This window comes from Rhinopithecus bieti, unplaced genomic scaffold, assembly GCF_001698545.2.
Source record: "Rhinopithecus bieti isolate Rb0 unplaced genomic scaffold, ASM169854v2 scaffold_23290, whole genome shotgun sequence".
Classification (NCBI taxonomy): Eukaryota; Metazoa; Chordata; class Mammalia; order Primates; family Cercopithecidae; genus Rhinopithecus; species Rhinopithecus bieti.
This window is the reverse complement of record NW_016810849.1, coordinates 357460-367597: the sequence shown is the minus strand read 5'-3', so window position 1 is coordinate 367597 and position 10138 is coordinate 357460. Positions and strand designations below refer to the sequence as shown.

The 10138-nt window shown below is 36.2% G+C and overlaps 1 pseudogene across 1 annotated transcript in view; it reads left to right on the top strand.

The window, feature by feature from the left end:
* Positions 1-4088, top strand: part of LOC108542792 (40S ribosomal protein S4 pseudogene) — a 7563-nt pseudogene extending 3475 nt beyond the window's left edge. Inside the window, exon 2 of the transcript XR_001889369.1 lies at positions 3969-4088. The product of XR_001889369.1 is annotated as a 40S ribosomal protein S4 pseudogene (transcript). The remainder of the gene's footprint in view (positions 1-3968) is intronic.
* The last annotated feature ends 6050 nt before the right edge of the window (positions 4089-10138 follow it).

Below are 10138 nucleotides of genomic sequence, written 5' to 3'. Positions count from 1 at the left end.
GAGGAAAGAAGGCCTTTTGGCGGTTGTTGGCAGTTGACATGGAGAAAAGCATCTGTCTCCTGCCCGTCCCTGGGCAATGGAACATCTCAGTGTAAAACCCAATTGTATGCTCTGTTTACTGAGAAAGGAGAAAACCACCTTAGGGCAAAAGGTGGGACTTGCAGGCGCAATGCTGCTAAAAGGTTTATGGAGATGTTTGCATATGCATATCTAGGCACAGCATTTTCCTTTAAACTTATTCATGTCACAGAGATCTTTATTCATATGTCTTACTGCTGATTTTCTCCCTACAATGATCCTATTATCCTGTCACTCCCTTATCTTTAAGATGGTAAAGATACTTATCAATAAATACTAGGGAACTCAGAGAACCTGCGGCGTGGGTCCTCTGTATGCTGATCGCCGGTACCCTGGGCCCACTTTTTTTTCTCTATACTTTGTCTCTGTGTCTCATTTCTTTTCTCAAGTCTCTCGTTCCACTTAACGAGAAACGCCCACAGGTGTGGAGGGGCAGGCCACCCCTTCAGATGCTGAGCAACTTATTTATTGCTAGTGAATATACAAAATGGTACAGCTATTTTGTAAGACTGGCAGCTCTTTAGAAAGCTAAACATGGCCATACTGTATGATCTAGCAATTGTGCTCCTAGATATTGACCCATCTTAGTCGAAAAAATTATGGCCACAAAAACACTTGCACATGAATGGTTACAGCAGCCTTTTTCATAAACCACCAAAATTGGAAGTAATCAAGATATCCTTCAATAAATGAACAGATAAACAAACCTTGGTACACTCATACAATGGAATACTATTTGGTGAATAAAAAGAGTGAAATATATAGTCAGGTGAAGACACAGATGAATCTTGAGGGCATATGGCTAAGTGAAAGAAGCCAGTCTGAAAATGCTCCATATTTTATGATTCAAATTATATAACATTCTGAGAAAGACACAGCTAAAGGGATGGCAAACAGATCAATGGTTTCCAAAGTTTTTTGGGGAAGGGAAAGGTTAAATAAAAACAAGAGATTCTTTTAGAACAAGGAAATTATTATGTGTGATGCTGCAATGGTAAATACATAACACTATGTATCTGTCAAACCCAAAACCTAAGATAAAGATTAAAGATTATTGCATACAAAAACAGTTAGGAGTATAAAGGATCCCAGAATAGAATGCAGAAGGTGACCCCCCTCCAAAATCTATCTGTATTACCAACGTATGAGGCAATCTCACTGAAAAGCATGTGAGAAAAACCTGTTGACCTCAGTAACTTTGGAAGAGTGGAGTCTATAGGACGAAAGACAGCATGGACTTTACATAAACATTATGCTGTGATGTAGGGATAATATTGCTTCCCAAGTGTATTAATGAACAATTCTGAAAAAATCGTGAAAGAGATCAAATGAAAAGACTAAAAGGCAGAAATGAAGTCCACAGGCAAACAGCCCGGGCGGCGCCCTGAGCCTAGTTAAAGATCGACCCCGGACCTAACCGATCAGGTTATCTATAGATTCCAGACGTTGTAAGGACAAGTGTTGTGAAAGTCCCTGTCCTGCTCTGTTCTGTTCTAATTACCGGTGTCTGCCATATATCTCAGTCCTGGGCCCAGTGCGAACACATTCCTCTATTTGTCCCAACTTCCTGAGCCCAACACAAACACATCCCCCCACATATCTCAGAAACACCACCTAGAGAGCCCCCGATAAGGTCACAACCGTTTGTAGTTTTACTAAATGTGCGGGAACAAATAGAAAACTGTTAAATGTATAACTTAGAATATTAACCAATTGTGATGCTGTGACCAAAATAATTCCTTTGTTCCTCTGTAACCTTACATATCCTGTATACATCGGGCTATAAAAAGCGGGCACATGCATCGTTCGGGGCCCTCTTGTATGTTGTAGAACGGAGGGACCAAGTTCAAACTTGCATTAAAGATCCTTGCCACTTGGCTCTGACTCTGGACTCTGGTGGTCTTCTTCGGGGAATAAACGGTCTGGGCATAACAATCGTACATGTATACTGGAATTGAACAAGGAACTTAAGTAATTTGAATGGTGAATAGTGGGAGCCAGGTTTCTTTCAGATGGATTTTGAGGTAATCAAGGAAAAGGGGCTAGAATGATCCATATGAATTAGAGTTGGAGACCTCAGTATGAACTCATGTTTGGCTTAATATAGATACAGATGGTTACATACAGGAATGATTATACTGTGTGTATATATATGGGTTAGTGTATATACATCTATGTCCTCGTTCTGTCAGTCGAGGGAGCCTAAAAACAATGACACTAAAGTCACAATAAGCATACCCAGATCTTGGTTTTGAATACCATTCTTGAATAAAAGAAGCCAGGCCTCCATGAGAGGGAATGACTGATTCCAGCACAAGGCAGGAAATATTCAAGATGAGCCTGGAGCATCATGTAGTAGCAGAAAGTAAAGAAGTACTTAAAAAAAATCCAAAAAATGAACAAACAAAAAACCCATAATGATGCATGCAGCTCATAATTACCAAAGCTGGAGCAATGTGAGCAACAAAATAAAAAGACAGTATTAGATTATAACCCAAACTACGAAATAAATACCATGAGTAAATAGGGACATAAATAAATATTTGAATAAATAAATAAATGGAGATCATAGACAAATCTTCCAAGCAGAATAATTTCAAGTAATTTATGTAGGTACTCTGCCTTTAAGAAATTGGAGAATAATTCCCCACTTTTTGAGTGTGAGCTGTGCATAGTGATTTCCAAAGAACATAGTATAAGGCAGTGGGGAATAAGTTTACACTGACAAAACTCTGACAAACTCCACCTCAGCTGTGTGACCAAAGTTAACAGAGACAAGACATGCTGATTGTATGCACCATTGTTATCATGGAATGGAAATAGCAAATTATCTCTGTGTTCTTCTTTCTCAAATTATATAACTCAAACCCAATCATGAGGAAAAAATTAGAAAAATTTCAATTGAGAGACATTTTACAAAATACCTAACCAATACTCCTCAAAACCATCAGTCATTAAAAATAAGGAAAGCCTGAAGAAAGTAGTAGTCAAGAGGAACCTAAGTGGACATGACAACTAAATATTATTAATATATGGTTTCCTGGGTGAGATCCCAGAACAGAAGAAGGATATTAGGAAAAAACTAAGGAATACAAATAAAATATGGACTTCAATGAAAAATAATAATCAATATCAGTTCATTGACTGTGACAAATGCACCATAATAATACATGATATTACTAATAGTGGAAACTGGGTATGGGTATATGAAAACTATTTATGCTACTTTCTCCATCTTTCTGTATATTTAAAACTATTCTAAACTAAAAAATAGCTTATTTAGAACACATTTGTGGAAGTAAATTTTTCCCCCACAGTAAAATGTTTTATTTGATCTGTAAATCTATCTCATATGTCATTTATAGCCTAAAATAGGAAGTCTACCAAGACGGACTCTTATTAATTTAGTTGGTAACTGAATATGCCTAAGGGAAAAAGATCAATGGGAGAGAGAATGTCCTTATGACATTACAGTGAGAAATCCTGCAGAAAACCACAAAATTCTTGGAAAGTTTCCCTATGGAGAGAGTACAGAGAACCACCTGAACCCAAACAACTGAGAATGAGGCCTTGAGTTTTACCTTTTTTGGCGAGTAAAAAAGTCATACTTGCCTGGAGCATCTTGTAGTACCAGAAAGTCAGGAAGTGCTTAAAACTACTCATATGAATACTTTCTTATTTATTTTGTTTTTCAAATTGTGCCAGCTTTGGCCAAAGAAAATAAATCACTGCTTTATCATGTGAAGTAACAGTTAGCATGCACTGTCTCCAGACTATTTGATCTCTATCTCTTGGGTATAGTCATTTAATCCAAGGTTGCTATTCAACTTAACTGAACCCATAACCAATTTATATTTCTCTAGCTTTTCTTAAATTTTATATTTCTCTAGCTTATCTATAAAAGAGATGGCCTACACTCAAAAACTGCCCTAAAAGAGTTTATGACCAAAATTTCCCTGACCTGGAGTCAGAGAAATTTTGGTTTAAGAGAGTGTCAATCAAGAGAGTGAGAACATTACAGGAAGACGGAAGAGTATGTACAGAGGCCCTGTGTGGAAAAGTCCACTGGAGGATGTCACATCAGAGAAAATTGAGTAATCTGTTCAACAAAATTTACTGCGTTTCTATTACAGATTGAGAATTCCTAATCAGAAAATTCTAAATTTTAAATGCTCCAAAATCTGAAACTTTTTGAACGTCAACATGATGCCACAAATAGAAAACACCACACCTGACCTCATGTGATGGATCACAGTCAAAATGCAGTCAAAAATTTGTTGCATGCACAAAATTATTATTAAAAATATTGCATTAAGTTACCTTAAATCTAGTGGACAAGGTGCATATGAAACATAAATGAATTCTTGTGTTTAGACTTGGGTCCGATCGCATGATATCTCATTATATATATGCAAATATTCCAAAATCTGAAAATTTTCTGTCTCCAAATATCTTGGATAAGGGATACCCAGCCTATATACCAGGTTTTTCGATGCAAGGGAGATCTCTGTGGTTGGAGCATCGAAAGCAATGGAGAGAAGGAAAAATGCATTAGAATATGTAACTTGCCATTAGTAAACTTACTATTTCCTAATAAAAACAGCTTCATTTTGTGAAGTTCATAAACTATACTATTATAATCAGTTCTGAAAGTGTTATTCAGATAAGAATGGTCTTCAGGATTTTTCACTTTGTTCTCTGCTCTTTTGAATATTAGAAAGACATTAGATTATCTCTAGGCTTTCACCAGCTCATCTCTACTCACTAGGATTTCTGAAAGATGAATGCCCATCACATATTCTTTAGCAAATTCATTTGCAAGTTATTTTAACACTCCAGGGGTAATTCACCTGATCTAAGAAAATTGGCCTCATTTTGAGATGTTACTGTGTCTCTTTAAATATCTTATGATCTGGCTTTCAACTCCTATGTGGTCAGTCTATTCTACGCTGTAATCATTCATCTTGTAGGATAATGCAAAATAGTTCAGTTTCATTTTTTTCTCATAATCCGTTAATATTCCCTCAAGCTGCTCCTTCTTTGGTAGTTTTTTCTTTTTGCTCCAAAAATGAGCAAAATTTATTTTAGATGTCTTATTACTTTTGTAAGTTTGAACGCATTATGAACCAGACTTCTTGAAAACATTCTTAGGTGTCACTAATTTATAATTGTCACTGGCTTTTCTTTTTTTTTTTTTTTTTTTTTTTTTTTTGTGAGACGGAGTCTGGCTCTGTCTCCCAGGCTGGAGTGCAGTGGCCGGATCTCAGCTCACTGCAAGCTCCGCCTCCCGGGTTTACACCATTCTCCTGCCTCAGCCTCCGGAGTAGCTGGGACTACAGGCGCCCGCCACCTCGCCCGGCTAGTTTTTTGTATTTTAGTAGAGACGGGGTTTCACCGTGTTAGCCAGGATGGTCTCGATCTCCTGACCTTGTGATCCGCCCGTCTCGGCCTCCCAAAGTGCTGGGATTACAGGCTTGAGCCACCGCGCCCGGCCAGGCTTGTCTTTTTAAGTCAAGGGTATTACTTGATTTAAAAGCATCCTTTGTGGCTATATTAGCCTTCCCCCCACCCCCCATGTCCTGTATCATCAAAATTCCTTCCATAATGATGTAAGCAGAATTATATTTTGTGGAACATTCTGAAGCACTTGCAATCTTCCTTCTTAGTTTCTAACGTCCTGAGTCCATTTTCACTTTGTTTTTAAATTAATAAAAATCATTTTCTTCAAAGACTTAATGACTGTATAAATGTGTTCAGGATTTTCTTTTGTTGTGATTTCAAATTCTAAAGAAGTATTATTTCCTGTCCCCATGGTTCTTATCACTTTTACTTTTCCAACCAATTTTTCCCTTTTGTTTGTTATTAAGTTCAGAGTAGCAATTTCCCCAGTTGCTTCCACTACTCTCTAAGAGGTAAAATTGTCAGTAGAAACAATCTAGTTATGAAGTGTTTTGACAGTATAGGGCACTCCTACCAGTTTAGTGGGCTGATAGTTATTATTTTTTTTTTTTTGTAAGAATATAGGAAGAAATATTATGGCAGCTAACTCACCTATAATACAGCACCATAACTCATATGATCTTCTATTTTAAAAAGTTATGGAACAAAGCTGAGTTGTTCTTACTATAGATTACAAGGTTCTACATGATCCAGACTCTGTGCTCCTCTCCAACTTCAAATTATACTACTCTCTTGCTCACACATCATAGTTTAGCCATGATCTGCTAATATAGCAAGCTTTTTTTCTTCCTCAGGGTATTTGTTTATCTAGTTACCTACGCCTGGACACCATTTTCCCACCACTCTGCACAAGGTATTCTTTTTAATGTTTAAGTTTTATATTGCAATTTACTTTTCTATAACAATTCACGGTTTATTCTCTTCATACCATTTATGATAATCTGAAGTTATATAGTTTCTTATTGATTTGTTTTATATTACGCCAGTGACTAAGTGCTAAGAGGTAAGAAACTTGTGTGTCTTTTCATTACTGTATGCTCATGATTTGAAGCAGTACTTCATGCATAGTAAGCCCTCAATAAATAATTGTTAAGTAGATAATAGAAAGTATCCTAAAATAAGTTCTTTGCAAAAATGAGTTAAATAAAATTGTTCAGCCACTGCTTCTGTTTGTCTTACGTAATTACTAAATTAAAACAAACAAACCATACTTATTTTGAGTAACCTTTAGCAAATGGTAATAGAGAAAAGCTTCTAGAAATAGCAGCCAAAAAAATGCAGATCATCTAGAATGTCTAGAAAAACAGACAAAATATAAACACAAAATTGCTTGAAAGCACATAGAGTCAAAGGTAGTGAGGAATTATGAAGTCAGATTCAAGGATAGATAAAAACTCAGAGAAGTGAGCCTGACACTCGGGGTAGTATTTCAACAAGAGATACCTGTCAATTCTAGAAAAAAAGGGTTAGAGGGAAATAACTGAGCAGAACCTAGATAGACTTGTAGGACTATGGGAAAATATTGGTATGTAGAATTTATCAAGAAGGGATAGCACTAGTAAATTTCCCACCTTTGGATTGGAATTTGAAAGCCTACACCATTAGAAATAAGATTGAACAATAAGTAGAAAAACCCTTCAAAAAACCTTAGCCCAGATCAAGTCATCCTTATTTCTGTAAAAGGATCTAAGTGATCTATGATTACTAGCTCTCCTAGCTGCATAGATTTTAAAATATTTTACAATATATAGTTATTAAATAGATCAATAAAGAATACCCTTAAATGTCAAATTTTAATTTGCAAGATTAACTAAGTTAGTCAAGCACTTATTTGTCCTGGATAATTGCTAAATTAGAACAGCCAATTGCTAATCTTTTTGAGTAACCCTTAATAAAGGATTATACAGCAGTAAAAGAAATGCTTGCAGAAGGTACATCCTTTCTAGAAGGAGTTAATGTCATTACATTTTCATAACATTCAATTTATAATGTCAATAAAAAATGAAGTAATTCATGGAGGCAGTCCACATGATTAAAAAACAAGAGAAGAGAATATAGAAGTAACTGGTAAGAAATAGAGATAATGAAATAAATAGACACGGACTTTAAAATAACCATGGTGTGCCTGTTTAATGAATTAAAAGAAAAAAAATTAAAAAATGTTACAGAAAAACTGAAACTATAAATAATAACAAATGAAAGAGTGATATCAGGAAAACAGTGAAATAGGAGGTGCCTCACTCATATCCCACCACAGCAACAATATTTATCCATAGACAAAATTGCCTTTGTGGGAGCTTTGACATCCAGTTAGGAGGCTGTGAAATCCTGATGGAGCCCAAGACTGAGTAGTGCCATTTTGAAAAGACAGATATGTACCCATCTGTCAGGCTTACTGACCATGGTTCTGGCTTTAAACCTAAAAACAGCTATGTACCCCTGTGAATTCAGCTACAACTTCATTTGGCCTTAATTCTAACACCAGAATCATCTGCTAAGAAACACAGGAAAAGCCAAAAGCACCTGGGACTTGGGTAGCAGGTTTGCCAACTTCAGTTCAGGCTATGGACCCTGAAGTGGTGCATGATCCAACTCCAGCCCCTTCAAGCATGGTCCAGGAGCAGTCTTGCCTGTGGCATCATTTGGGAGACATGACTGTCTGTGACTTCAGAGGTAGAACTGCTGACACTGGTCTGACCATGGGTTATGAAGCAACTTTGTGTCTTGCCTCTGATCCCTCCCAGCTGCTATCTGGGAGCAGTCCTGTTCACCCAGGGACTCAGCAGAGACATCTGGTAACAGTTCCACTATCTAGAGATCCAATGGCAGACCATGAAATAGACTCTTGTCCCAACATCAGCCCTATTGACTAAGGTCCTGGAGGAAATTTTATCCACCCAGGTATTAGACAGGATTCATGTATGTCTACCTGAACTACTAATAACAGGCCTGGTGATCATGGATTACACTGTGAATCCAGCAGCAGCCATATGACCTGGCTCCAACACCACTCAACTGTGATTCTGGAGGCAATCTCCTAAGTCCGAGGGACCTAACAATAGAAGATCTTTACCTGCCAAAACCAGTCTGTAAAAACTGAAGAGCTGTTTGTTTTTTCCTTCAAATACACAGACATCCATGCAAAGCTATGCAGATCATGAAGAATCAGGCAATATAACACCACAAAAGGAAATCAATACAGCCCCAGTAACTATCCCCCAAAGAAATGGAGATCTATGAATTACCTGCCAAAGAATTCAAAACAATCATCTTAAAGATGCTCAATGAGATGCAAGAGAACACAGAAAATTAAACACAATTAGAAAAAAAAAAAAAGAAAGAACAAAATAAGAAGTTTAATAAAGAAATAGAAACCATAAAAAGCTAGACTGCTAGAGACAAAAAATACAACAATAGAATTGAAAACATTCAGTTAAGAACTTCAACAGCACACTCAATCATGCAGAAGGAAGATTCAGTTAACTAAAAGGTCACTTGAAGTTAACCAGTTAGAGAAAAAAAAAAAAGAAAAATAAATGAAACAGAGTGAAGAAAGCATACAGGACATATGAAAAGTCTATAACAAGCAAACATATATATTAAGTCCCTGAAGGAGGAGAGAGAGAAAATGCCAGAAAGCTTATATAAAGAAATAATGACTGAGAACCTTCTACATTTTAAAAGGAATATGGACATCTGGATTTATGAATCTGAAACATACCTAAGGAAGATAAATCCAAAGAAGAGTACTTTGTGGTAAATTATAATAAAATTGTCAAGCGTCAAATACCAAAATACTTTTGAAAGCAGCAAGAGAAAAGTGACTTATCACATACAATGGTACCTGAAAAAGTTATTAGTAGATATTTTTCAGCATAAATCTTGCAGACCAAGAGGAAGTAGGATAATATACTCAAAGTGTTGAAAGAAAAAAAAACCCTGAGAGCCAGTAATACTATACCTGGCAAAACAATCCTGCAGAAATGGAGATATAAAGACATTCCCAGACAAACAAAAGCCAAAGGAGTTCATCACCACTAAACATGCCTTATAAAAAATGCTAGAGGGTGCTGTGCAAGTTAAAACAAAAGAATATTAAGTAACAACACGAAAACCTGTTGTTTAACAACATGTAAAAGCGTAAAGCTTATAAATAAAGCTAAATATATATTCCAGTTCAGAATACTGTAATAGAGTAATGGTGATGCAGAAATCATATTTAACTCTAGTATAAGAGTAAAATACAAAAGGATTAAAAATAACTATAGCTACATTAATTTATTAATAGATATGCAATATAAAAAGGTATGAAGTATGACACAAATAGCATGAAATGTGCATGAGGAGAGAAACAAAAGTATGAAGTTTTGTATGTGATTGAACTTATGTTGTTATCAGCTAAAATAGACTGCTGTTACAGCTAATATTTTATATCGTCCTCCTGGTAATCACAAAGAAAAACCCTCTGGTACTCAGAGCAGAGAAATGAATCAAAGCATACCACTGAAAACATAAGGAAGTCATAAAGTAAGAGCACACAAGAGAAATATTGGAACAAAGAAACCACAAAATGGTCAGAAAACAAAATGTCAGCAGTAAG